The 12729-nt window shown below is 37.4% G+C and overlaps 1 protein-coding gene across 1 annotated transcript in view; it reads left to right on the top strand.

Annotated features, from left to right (window-relative positions):
- Tbc1d5 (TBC1 domain family member 5) overlaps positions 1-12729 on the top strand; it is a 414735-nt gene that overhangs the window by 30271 nt on the left and 371735 nt on the right. The gene's annotated exons all lie outside the window — the stretch shown is intronic.

The raw sequence follows: 12729 nt of genomic DNA, 5'->3' as shown, positions 1-12729 counted from the left end.
AAAAATGGAACTTGTTAAACCTAGCTCCACATTATTTTATGTCTCTCTAAAGGCAGGTCTGCGTTTCTAACTTGGTTTAGGATAAATGGTGGAACTATTTGATTTTAGTACCAAGTCTGCTTTACCACTGGAATGCTTTTAGGAAAGTTTACAGAATTGAATTGGAACTTAGATTTGGATCCTTTCTTTGTTTAAAGTCTATTCTGTGGGTATTTGGAAAGCAGCAAAATGTTTATATAAATTTTATATCACTCATAATGACATTTAATTCCTGTGTATTACAAATGTATGTTAATAAATTAAGCAATTGAATATCACTTCTGTTTCAGTTTCATAATGGTGATTATGAGAACTTTCCTTGAGTAATTTATGAATAGGTAAATAGATAAACAGTCACTTGAACAAAGGCATGCCATGTGTGCTACATGGTTTTCATTGCTAGTTTCCTGACGTAAATGACTATGTGTTGTACAGTTTTTACACTTGGAAGAGAAGCTACATTGTATATCTCAAGTTGAGATGCTATGACTTCTATAGATAGGTTCTATTACAGAATTGTCAATTATGCACATATATCTAAATTTCTTATTTTGACATAGGAATATATTAATATATTTATGGAATGCTAACAAAATTGTACAAGTAATCATTCCTTTGATGATGCACATGTATGCACAATTACACAAGTGTAGGCATCTGGGAATTTCTTTTGACAGTAAGATGATTTGAAGAACTTGTTTTAGAAAAGAGACTAATATAGCCTATTACAAGTAGTTTTATTCACTTATTACCATATGCTGCCCAGTGTTCACATAGTTTATTTGGATTTCTTGACTTTCCAAATGAGGTGACTACTGTGTGGTGGTGTGACTAGGAATGGCCCCATAGGCTCATGTGTTTGAATACTTGGCTTACAGGCAGTATCACTATTAGGAGGTTTGCCTTTTGGGGGTAGATTTGGCCTTGTCGACGAAGTGTGTTCCTGTGGAGGTGGGCTTTGAGGCCTCCTATATCAGGTCTGGCCAGTGTGATCCAGTCATCTTCTGCTGCCTGTGGATCAAGATGTAGAACTCTTAGCTCCTTCTCCAGTACTATGTCTGCCTGGACACTGTGTTTCCTGCTGTGATGATAATGGACTAAACCTCTGAATTTGTAAGCCAGCCCTAATTAAATGTTTTTATAACAGTTACCATGGTCATGGTGTCTCTTCACAGCAATGGACACCCTAACCAAGACACACTGTGATTGTAAGTTTTTATTTTGAGGATAAGGAAATCAAGAGTTGGAGATGTGAAGCAACTGGCTCATTGTCATATAGCTGAAAGTAAGTTGAGGCTATAGATAGTATAATACCGTATTTAACTAGCGATCTCTCCACATGCTATAGGATTTGTTTGGTTGCCTGTCTCTTAAAAGCTTAGCTTGCCTGGTATATTTAGTTTGTGTTATATTTATCTTTCTTTAACAGTAGAAACATACTTGAGCTACTTTGATTTTCTGATTGGATTCTTACAATCTGTATTGTTAAACAGAACTGCATAATTATATCTCTGAGATCTTGTGTATTTGCCTGTTAGATAATGAATACTAAGTACAGAGCTTTGACAGTTAAACTCAGGACCATTCACAGGGCTCTATTTGTACAAGAATGATTTGTTCATAAGGATATTTTTAAGACTAGACACATATATTTAAAAGGATGACTGATGTTTAGGTTTCACATACATGACCACATACTATGAAGTTCAACCTCAATATAGTGCTTATTATACAAACATTTTACCATGTTCATAAACAAGATAAAGCAATCATTTTAGCTTCTAACACATCTACTTATTTTTGAGCCAGAGTCCCATTATCTAGCTCAGGCTGGCCTGGAATTGGTTAACCTCCTTTTTAAGCCTCTCAGGTGCTGGGATCAAAGGCATGCACCATCATGCCTAGTTTAATATTGTTTTTAATGCACATATAATTATCTATTATGAGTCTCAGAGAGTAAGAAAAGCTGTCTGTTTGTGTGAGGCTGATGGGGAAGGGTCTCTACAACTCTTATTTGCTACCTGAAAACAGGGAGCTCTCCACCCTGGATCTTAAATAAGTACGCCAAACATATCAGAAAGCAGATGAATTAAACAGCAACAGTGTTGTAGGTTAATGTGAATGCCATAGCAAGCAGGGTAGGATATTCACAGTTGTAAAGTTAGAAATATGATTTCAAAAATATTATGAAATTTTCTGCAGTTGGCTTGGTGATATGAAATATTTCCATTGCCGTGATGACAGTAATTTTGTCTCTTTACCTCAGAGTAGTTTCAAAACTGTTATTTGTCAGGATGGAAGGTTGTAGAGTGGAGCCTTACTGGATTCTCCCAGTCTGTTGAGCAGGACTTTGACTTGACATACAATATCATTAAACTTGTTTTCTTGTATAGATAAAACTAATTTTTATTATGGACCACTATTTGTCTTTTGTTTGTTTTACACCAACCAATGTGGTTGGTGGCTATGTCTTTTGGGAAAGACTGATACCATACTGCTCTTGGAACCTATTTACTTTTTCTTTTACTTGTTAATTTATGCCTTTTTCCTATTAATATAGAAGTGAGGTAATATTTATGTGATAGCCATGTTTACATTTTTTGATTGAAAATTATTTTTGGTACAAAATGGTTTTTGGTTTGTTTGTTTTGTTTTGTTTCTAAGATGGGGTTTCTGTGTGTAATAGCCCGGCTGGCCTGCACTCATTTTGTAGATCAGGCTGGCCTCAAACTCACAGAGATCTGCCTGCCTCTGTCTCCTGAGTGCTGGGACTACAGGCGTGCGCCACCATGCCTGGCTCACACAAAATGTTTTGTTCATATTCTTTCCCCTTCTCTGAGTTTTATCAGATCTTAGATCCCTATTTAATTTCATGTTCTCTCTTACAACAAAACAAAACCAAGAAAATGAGACAAAACACAAAACAAAAACCACTAAACTGTAACAAAAATAGCATACATAAAATTTTTTTTAAAATTTTTTTATTGGTCTGCCCTGGAAAGTGGTGGTGATATACCCAGTGACACTCCATTGGAGGAAATTGATTTTCTCTCTCTGAGCTTGTATTAATAATAAATACCTTCTTGCTTGGATGTGGGACTTTATGGTCATTTCCCTTTCTTTGTGCTAGAATTTGTCTGGTTTGGACATGTGCATGCTGTCAGCCTTTGAGCTCATATGCACATCAGTCCAATTGTGTGTGGAAGATGCTGTTTCCTTGGAATTGTCCACTACCTCTAGCTCTTACAATTTTCTGCCTCCTCTTTCACATAGATCCCTGAGCCATGGTGAGATGGGTTTGATAAAGACATCCCAAATTAGTGCTGAGTGCTTAGAGCTCATTTTCAAGGTGAAAGCAAGTCAAAGGGTATTATTATTATTAGGAATAGAAAGATAAGCAGGCAGAGTAGACCCCAGTGAAGCAGACAGTTGTAAATTTTTCTTTATATCAACTATTGCAGCATTTTTGTGCTTCATTTTACCTCACAAGTCTGTTAGTTGACAGAGTATTTTATATTGAATTGAAAGCTAATCCTATTTGCCAAACCTTCAGCATTTACACTTTTGTTGAATGATCTAGTGATCTTATATTTTTTCTTTAAAAGCTGTGTATCAAATATGTTGATAAAGTTGGCAGTTTTACAAAAATATTTTTCAAAACTATTTTCTGAGAAAAATTTTGTGTGAGAAAATAGAAATCTCTGAGAGTGTAGTTTAAATTTTCTCTCCTCCCCAAACTCTTTCCTCTTATGGCAAGGTTATTATTAAGCTCCAATTAGAATCTAAAAGCTTACTTTCTAGCTTGTCTTTAGATTATAGATGACTTAGTAATTTTAACTAGGTAACCATAGAGGTATGTTTATATATTAAAAACTCAAAAGAAATCCTTTAGCAATGATTCTTACACATTCATGTATATAATATCAGAGCTCTTTTCTTTAGAAAGGCCTATTTACACCTAGTATCAAATGAAAAAGGTGTTTGTACATTCTACCTTAGTTTTGTCACAGTATGAAGCATTTCCTGAAATAATGGTGTACTTCTAAGAATGATAATATGGCTTATGTTTTAGGTCCTGTATAATTATGACAAATAAATGAATGGCCAGAAAGCACAGGAATAAAGCACAGAGTTCCTATTAATATTCCACTAATATTACACCCATTTTGTAGTGAAGTAGTTTGGGTCTCTGCACTGATGCGATGTTTTGTTTGAAATAAAGTCTCAGTGTGTAGTCCCTGCTGTCTTGAAACTCACTGTGTGGACCACACTGGCTTTGAACTCGGAGATCTACCTGCCTCTGTCTCTCTAGTGCTGGGATCTCAAAGCATGTGCCATCATACCCAGCTTCTGCACTGATGTTTTAGGAGAGGAACTAAGTTGTTCTTGTGTTAGAATAAGGTTTTCTCCATTTAGCTGCAAATTTGGTGTTACTGTTTATGTGAATTCTGGACTTACTAAATGAAACCTTAGTAAATTTAGACTTTGTAAAATTTAAGGAAGGGGAACCTTTTTATGCTCTTGGATTTCTTAGGTCTCTTACTACTGATATGTAAGACTTTTTAATATTAAAAAATGATAGTTTTGAAATGCAATTTTTAGGATTACTGTGTTGGTATTTATGTTGCTCATAGAAACAGTAAAACCAAACACTAGCAACAAAAAAGACAGGAGTACAACTTGTAAGTTAAATTATATTATCATGGCATGCTTATAGATATGAAGTATAATTTACTAGATCCTATGTTCAACTTTAAATTCACTATCTATATAGAAGTTGGAGTTGGAGTATTAATGAGATCAATTCAGTTCCACATCATTGTCTATCGATGAAGGAAGTCAAGGGAGGAACTCAAAGAGGGCCGGAACCTAGAGCTGATGCAGAGGCCAAGAAAGAATGCTGGTTACTGGCTTGATTTCCATGGCTTGCTCAACCTACTTTTTCTTCCTTCCTTCCTTCCTTCCTTCCTTCCTTCCTTCCTTCCTTCCTTCCTTCCTTCCTTTTTTTCTATGGTTTTTTGAGACAGGGTTTCTCTGTGTAGCCTTGGCTGTTCTGGACTAGCTTTGTAGACCAGGCTGGCCTCAAACTCACAGAGATCCTCCTGTCTCTGCTTCCCAAATGCTGGGATTAAAGGCATGCACCACCACACCCGCTCAGCCTGCTTCTTAAAGCAGCCAGGACCAGGGATGATGCCCAGGGGTAGCATCACCCAGGGCGAGCTGTGCTTACTTACATCAATCATCAATCATGAAAATGTCTCACAGTCTTGAACACACACCAGTGTAGTAGGGTATTTTCTCGGTTCAGGTTCCCTCTTTCCAAATGACTAGCTTATGTCAAGTTTACATAAAGCTAGCCCACGCAGTCCTCATTTTTGTGTGGGATGCACATTACTGACTGAGTAATCTCCCTATTCGCTTTGTAAAAATCTTATAAATACAGTGCTCTTTTCCTTCCTTCCTTCCTTTTTTTCAGTTTCTCAGCATTCATTGTTAACATTTGCCATCTTGTTTCTGCTTCTCCTCTCAGTGTATGTAGGCTCAGTGCACACTGGAAGCAGAGGCTGGTGGATTTCATGAATAATCTCAGTAGGCAGTGAGTACTTGAGAAACAGCTTTGCCTGCAGACAGTTTCAGTGATACAACTCGTTTAAATGTGGAGAACAAAGGCTATTTAAACCTTTGGGGAGAGAGGAGAGGCTTTCAGGGTATATGTGTATATCATTGGTTGGGGCCCAAGGTGCTGGGAATACCTTATTTGTTTGAAGAAGAATGCCAGGTGCTTGCTGGACATGACCTTACCAGGAGAGAAGTCTAACCTGTAACCTGGCCGCCTGGCTACATGACCACCTCAAGGGTGGCAGAGGTGGAGACTGTAAAGCTGCATGCACCGGAACATGCAGGCCCAGGGCAGAGAGAGAGAGAATGGTCCGATTCCTGTTAGTCTCAAGACAAGATTTTCATGGTTGGACTTAGCTCAACCTCACTCTTGCTCAGGCTATCTCCTCTGGTACAGGGCTCCCTGGCCCAACAAACATTAAGTTTTTATCATTCTAGCTTTTGCAATCTGTGTCACTGCAATTTCTGTTCTTGTTTATACTCTATCTTTAGAAGACATTTTCATTTGGAAAGCAAGGTGTTTGGTTTGGAGATGTTGTCACATTCTTTTCATTCTCCTTTAGCTTTCTTACTTGGAGATGTACAATAGGGTGGCAGCCACTGTACATGTGCAGTTGTATTTTTACTCTAGATAAGTGGAATGTTTGCTTCTCATTGTCCTTTACATACTATTTTACGACTTAACTTTAACAAAATATTAGTCTAATTTCCAAAAACTAATTTTTTATCCTTCCTTCTTTCCTTCCTTCCTTCCTTCCTTTCTTTCTTTTCTTTTTTTGTTGTTCCCACTCTGTGTGTGTGTGTGTGTGTGTGTGTGTGTGTGTGTGTGTGTGTTTGTGTGTGTGTGTTTGTGTGTGTAATAAATTATTAGGTATCCTTTTAATGGGGTTTGACCCATGCTATTGTTGTTATGTAACACTATTTTTGATGCCACCCATCATGCAAGGTACAAGTTCTTGAAAGTTTTCTTTGGTTCTTCAGTTATCTTACCATACAACCCTCCCCCCTTTTTCTTCCTAGTTGTGTACAGTGAACTTTGTTGTTGGTATTTCAGAGAGAATACAGCTTACTAAGCCTGCTTCCTTCTTCTGAGGGTTTGGGATGGAAATAGTGAAGTGAAATGCTGGATGTGTTGGGGTTGAGTACCAGCAGGAACTTTCCAGCATTGAGGGCCTCTTCTATCCTCTTGGGCTCTTGCTGGAGCGATGATCAAGGCCTTCTTATTCTTTGAAGATTATGTGGCCCTTGAGATTTACCATCCTGTTTCTAAAGGCAAAATTCTAATCATACCAGGAAATGAACTTGACAAATGGTCATTGATGCAGCATCAAAAGGAGAGGAGGGGTATCGCTGTGACAGTCTGGTCCTCAGTATAACCCAGGATTCCCTGAGGAGGGCCCTTTGATGTTTGCTTCACCACCTTCTTGATGCCATTGTACTTGTCAGCTTTCTCCAAATATCAGGTCAGATTCACAATGGGCATATTGTGGGTGGGAACACAAAAGGCCATGCCAGTGGAAGCAATGAGCTTCCTAGTCAGCTCTGAGATGCCCTTGTCCTCTGCCTTGGCAATGTCAGTGATGATGGTCTATGCTATCACACCATAGTTTACCAAAGGGGCCATATATTTCCTTCTGAGTGGGGGTTGCTATATGACTTGTGATCATGAACTTTTAAAAACGCCAAAGTTACCATGGATGACATTGGCCAGGTGGTTAAGCAGTTGGTTGTTCAGGAGGCTTTGCTAATAATTTTGAGTGAGTTTTTGTACTTTCATTGTTTATCTTCATCAAAAATAGAGGGAGGCAGAGATGATGACCCTTAGATTCCACCTTTCAAGAAGGCAGGCCCCCACTGTCTTTGTGACAGTGAAGACATTCATAAACTCCTGGGTTTCAGCACCAGTTTAACAATTTAAAAATAAAATAAAATACCAGGCAACAGATATTAGATGAGAAGTTTATTAAATGACAATGGGGAGAGAAGAAAAGGGGGAGGAGGGGAGAGAGAGGGAGAGAGAGAGAAAGACAGAGAGAGAGAGAGAGACAGAGGGAGAGAGAGAGAGAGACAGAGAGAGACAGAAGGAGGTAAGAGAGAGAGTCACGAGGAGGGTTTGGCCTTTTATAATCTTGGGTAGGGACATGCCTCCATGGTAGGTAGGCAGTGACATCACAGGTAGGCAGAGTGAAGCAGAATTCAGTATCAGAATTTAATATCAGTGGAGTTTTGCTCCTCAAAGTGGAGATAGCCTTCTTATTTATGGTAGGCGTCCTGTTCTCATCCTTGACTGTGCTGTGCAGTTTTCCACGGGTGGGCTCATAGTGGAATATGCAGAGAGTGTAATGTGGCAAGTATCTACACTCTAATCTTGGCTATCCTGTCTCAGGTCCAAAGCTGGCACCGCATGGGAAGATATGGCTGTTTCTGTAAAGATGACTAGCAGATAACGCCTCATACTGTCTACATAGCTTACTAGAGTGCTTATTATACTACATTATAATTTTATTGGTTTTTATTTTAGTAAGAACAAGAGTTGCATTATTTTTATTAACATCTATGCATAAAATAATAGTGTTTCTTTAATGAAGAAGAGCATAAACAAAATAGAGATATGAGGTAGATAATAGGTAGCAGAAGTATACTTTAGTAATAAAGGTTAAATTATTTTTTATTTTAATCCTATTTATATTAGTATTTGGTAGATGTAAAAATACAAAATGTTAATGCTATTATCTTAGGGTTACTAAAGTCATGTCTTTAAGTTGAGGCTTAATTGCAAAAGAGTCAGGAGAGTTTGCTTTTGAATTAGTGCTTTGATTTAAATGTGCCTCAAAGTTCTGTATTTGAAAACTTAATCCTCCGTGCAGTAGTATTGGGAAATAAGGTTCTATGGTAGACACATGTCATGCGGGCTTTACCCTCATTAAGAGATTAATGACATTATGACAGAAGTAGGTCCTTTAAATGAGAATTGGATACTTATAAAACAGATTTGGCTATTTTTTTCCTTTCTCATATCCTTCAGTTAGCCAAATGAGTGCTCATTCATTATAAATTATCCAGTCTCGGGTAATCTGTTCAAGCACAAGAAATTCAATTAAGATAAGAAACATTATTTTTCATGTATATAAAAGCTATAGTATATTGATAAGACTAGGTAAGAAATATAGTAGTTGATTTTATGTGTTATGATCAACATAGCAAAATTCTAGAAGGAGGAAAAGAGTGAAGATGTCTTGCATTATTAGCACAGTATTTCAATCATCTCTTGTAATAACAGCATTATCTTTTTATCTTACGAAGAGGTATATTTTCAGACTTAAGAATCTGAATTTTACGTATAATCTTCTAAAAGATACTTGTCATTCTCTTGAGTAGAGATGTTATCATTTCCCCTAGCTTGGACCATTGCTCTTGAATCACCTTCAAGAGATCCTTTGGATGGAACCTACTAACATTTTCTTAGAGAGGGGAAGGGAGGATCTTTGATTCACAGTTCTTCAGAGGATCTTTAGGAGGATCCCCTTTCCAGGGTATGTAAGATGTAAGATGTAAGTTGTTTGGTGTAGGGACTCTTTTTGTAGTATAGATGGTCATAAATTACCTGGTGGGGCTCTTTAGTGGTATTGCTTTTCATTAGTCTTTCATTATGCAATTGATTGTTAAGTTGCCTGGGGGACTTTCTGGTGGTAGAGCTGCCTATGAATTATCCATGCTCTTCTAAGTAACCTCATATTGGTTCACCATGCTGGCCTTGGCCTTTGATCTGCAGTGCCCCATTGGAGGTATATAAGTATTTATTTGCATCTCCCCACAAAATGTCCCATGATACCATTGTAAGAACCTGTTGCTTCTTTTTGGAGGTTTTCCTTTAACAATTGTCTTAAGTTGTATTGATTTAAATGAAATAGGAAGTAAAAAAATTCTTTTAATTTAAGCTCTTTATACAAATAATGGCAGGTAAAAGGTATACCATATGCCTTATTCCTCAAGGTAAAAGACTCAAAAGAACAAGAAATGTCTCCAATCTGTTACTGATATTTTATTGATGGCAGGCCCAAATGAGTTCAGCTACTGCTGTGGCTTGAATGATTTTAAGAATTCCTTTTTCTGCAACCATATATTTTGATGAGAATTTGATATTAGTATTTTTCAAGATACCATTAGCTATATACTGTCATTTTTAAAAATTAAAATTGGGCTAATTTTACCCTATAGACTTACTGAAGTTAATTTTGAGTATACCAAGTTCCTATTTTACACCATCTCTATCATTCCATATCCCGAAGTTTCTCCGTTTCCTTATCTTTGTACTCCATTGCCTCTATTAGGATATACTGAGCCCAGTGTACATAAAAACTTCATGAGAAACTCCAGGATTTAGGAATAACTAGTGTAATTATTTTACTGTATAAATTTTAAAATATCTGCAAAGCCTCTTTGCATAACCAGTGTGATTACTTCATTGTTTCAGTTTATGCCAGTCAGAGCTGATAGAGTCTGAGCACACTCTAGCATGTGTGTAAGATGAGTCACAGCACTGGACAGTGTACCTCAGATAGAAAATGGCACCGTAAGTTGAATATGACTTCTTGTTTAAGTCAGGAAGTTTTTAAATCAGATGGCTGCTAATGTGTGCTAGTTTCTCTGACAATTAGCAGTATTTCTGTTATTTCCTTCATGGTGACAAAAATAATTTAGTTTATGGGAGAGTAACCTGTGTGCTATTTGTTTATTTATCTGACCCATACAAGTACTTGTGTTACCTTCCAGGGGTCTTGTTTGAATTTTTTTTTTTTTTTCCAATTAAATAGTTAAAGGGCAGGAAAAGAATCTTAGCAGGCAGCAGCAGATGATAAACTTCATTAAGGGTGAAGAACTGTGCACACATACACACATAGAGGGCAAGGCCTACAGAGCAAGACTCCGGTAAAATAGATGACAAATCTGCTTTTCTCCTGGAGGGCTGGGGCTTTAAGTGCTTCATGGGCTGGGACGAGTCTCTTCCTTTAAATTAGAATTGGCTAATTTTGAGATGCAGATACGCTCACAGCTTGGGGTAGACATGTCTGGCTCCAGCCTTGAACTTATCTGACCAGACTGGGCCTATCAGCCTGAAGGGAACCCCCTCCTGGCTGGAGAAAATGCCCTTCAGACCTTCTTTGTCATTAAGAGGGTGAAGAAGCTTGAAGTAAGCCCTCTGCACTTAGCTTTCTATCTTCCTGCCTGCGAAGAGTCTGCCTAATTTTTTGCTTCCTCACTTCATCTGTGCACAAGTAAGATGTAAGTTTGCTTATTGTTAACGGTATGATACACTCCCAGGTAGTTACGTGCTCTCAGTTAACAACAATGAAATCATGATTGAAAATGGTATACTTTTTAAAACATTTAGGAAAAAAAAATATCATGCCAGCTAGATATTAGACTTTTATTGTTTTTATTCTCACTGAAAGGATTTCTTACTGACATTAAAAGAAAAGATTAGATAGATTTGGGCCATTTCCTATGTATCAGTAGTTTCAAGAAGCTGAGAAATGTTTATGCTGTGTAATTGCATACAGTTGCTTCTGTAACAGTGAAATATATTATGTACCACACTGGCCTTTGTTCTGGTCATAAATGTTGACTGACACTCATCAAGACTAGCAGGCTTACACAAAACTGGATTTAGAATGAGATTTCTGTTCTCTCTATAGCATTAATAAACACTCTTTAACACCATTATGAGATTTGGGGGAAATATTCTTTGATTTTCACACTAATTTTCTCTTTGAACTTTACTAGAGTTTGTAATTTTCTCATAAACCAACTTTTATAATACTTACTAAAATATTTTAAATGATTCTTATCTTGTTGTTTATTAAGTTTAATTTGTGTGAAGTTTCCCACGTGTTTCATCTTTAATTTCTCTTGCTCTTCCTTTTTGAGGGTGGCAATGAATAGTTTTTTTGAAGTTGTGTGACAGGTTCCATCCCAGCCCTCAGTTACAGCCAATCCACCCACCATAGCTTTGGGTTTATAGTCTAGTCTGAGTTTAGAGTCACTTTTTGGTCAGGTGCATAGGAACCCACAGTTCCTTTCTTTCCTTGGCTAAGCAGTTTTTTCCACCATCCCCTTAGCTTATTACATGAGGATCTTGGAATCCCACTGCATCTGTCCTGTGTCACTTGATAGACATTTGTGTTTACATATGGTCTGATAATCCAATATTTGGAAAATATTCCTGTTGTGTGTTTTATAGCACTGAACCTATCAGAGTTAAAATGTGGTTTGGATGCAAAGGAAATAATGATTGAAACCTAGAGAGTTGGTAAATTATTTCTTCTGGCCCAGAGCAAGCTGAGAATCTGAGTGATGACTAGTGTCACTCACTTGTGGTAGTGCTGCTTGTCATTCTGATTATTTTACATGGTTTTGTAATACACCTTAGCACCTGCTGGCTGGCTTCATACCCTCCCTAGTGCTGCTGCAGCTTATTTAAGCCACTGTCAAAGGAAAAGGCGAGTTTCAGGGAAGTTTATTTAGATTAGAAAGGAAACTACTCTTAAGTCAGGTGATGGTGGTGGTTCTTCTTCTTCTTCTTCTTCTTCTTCTTCTTCTTCTTCTTCTTCTTCTTCTTCTTCCTTCTTCCTTCTTCCTTCTTCCTTCTTCTCTTCCTCTTCCTCCTCTTCTTCTTCTCTTCTGTTTGGTACTGTGATACTGTGAAAGGATGTTTTGTTACTTGCTAGGGAACCTAGATTATACATACTACTTTAGCCAGTAAAGACTGACTTTATGTTGGTATTAAATTTAAATACTTGAATTTAGTTTCTTTATTATTCTCTTAAAGAGATAATTAATATGCCAATTGAATAGAAAGCCACTGCTACCACTTGGCAAGGCTATCTTCTTTTTAATGGCTAAGGTTTATAACTGGTATTCTGAAAAATATATTTCTGAAGTGATCCTGACTCAGCTCCCGAGATTCTCTGAGAGGCAGAAAAAAGTTGGTAAGAAAGCACAGTTTTCCCTGGTCTAGTTGTGCTGGTCAGGTGTGCATGCTTTGTGAGTGGAATGAGCTCTTCTGTTGCT

Source organism: Acomys russatus, chromosome 11, assembly GCF_903995435.1.
Source record: "Acomys russatus chromosome 11, mAcoRus1.1, whole genome shotgun sequence".
In the NCBI taxonomy this organism is placed as follows: domain Eukaryota; kingdom Metazoa; phylum Chordata; class Mammalia; order Rodentia; family Muridae; genus Acomys; species Acomys russatus.
Note: the sequence above shows the minus strand (reverse complement) of the source record. Positions and strands in the feature narration are given on the sequence as shown.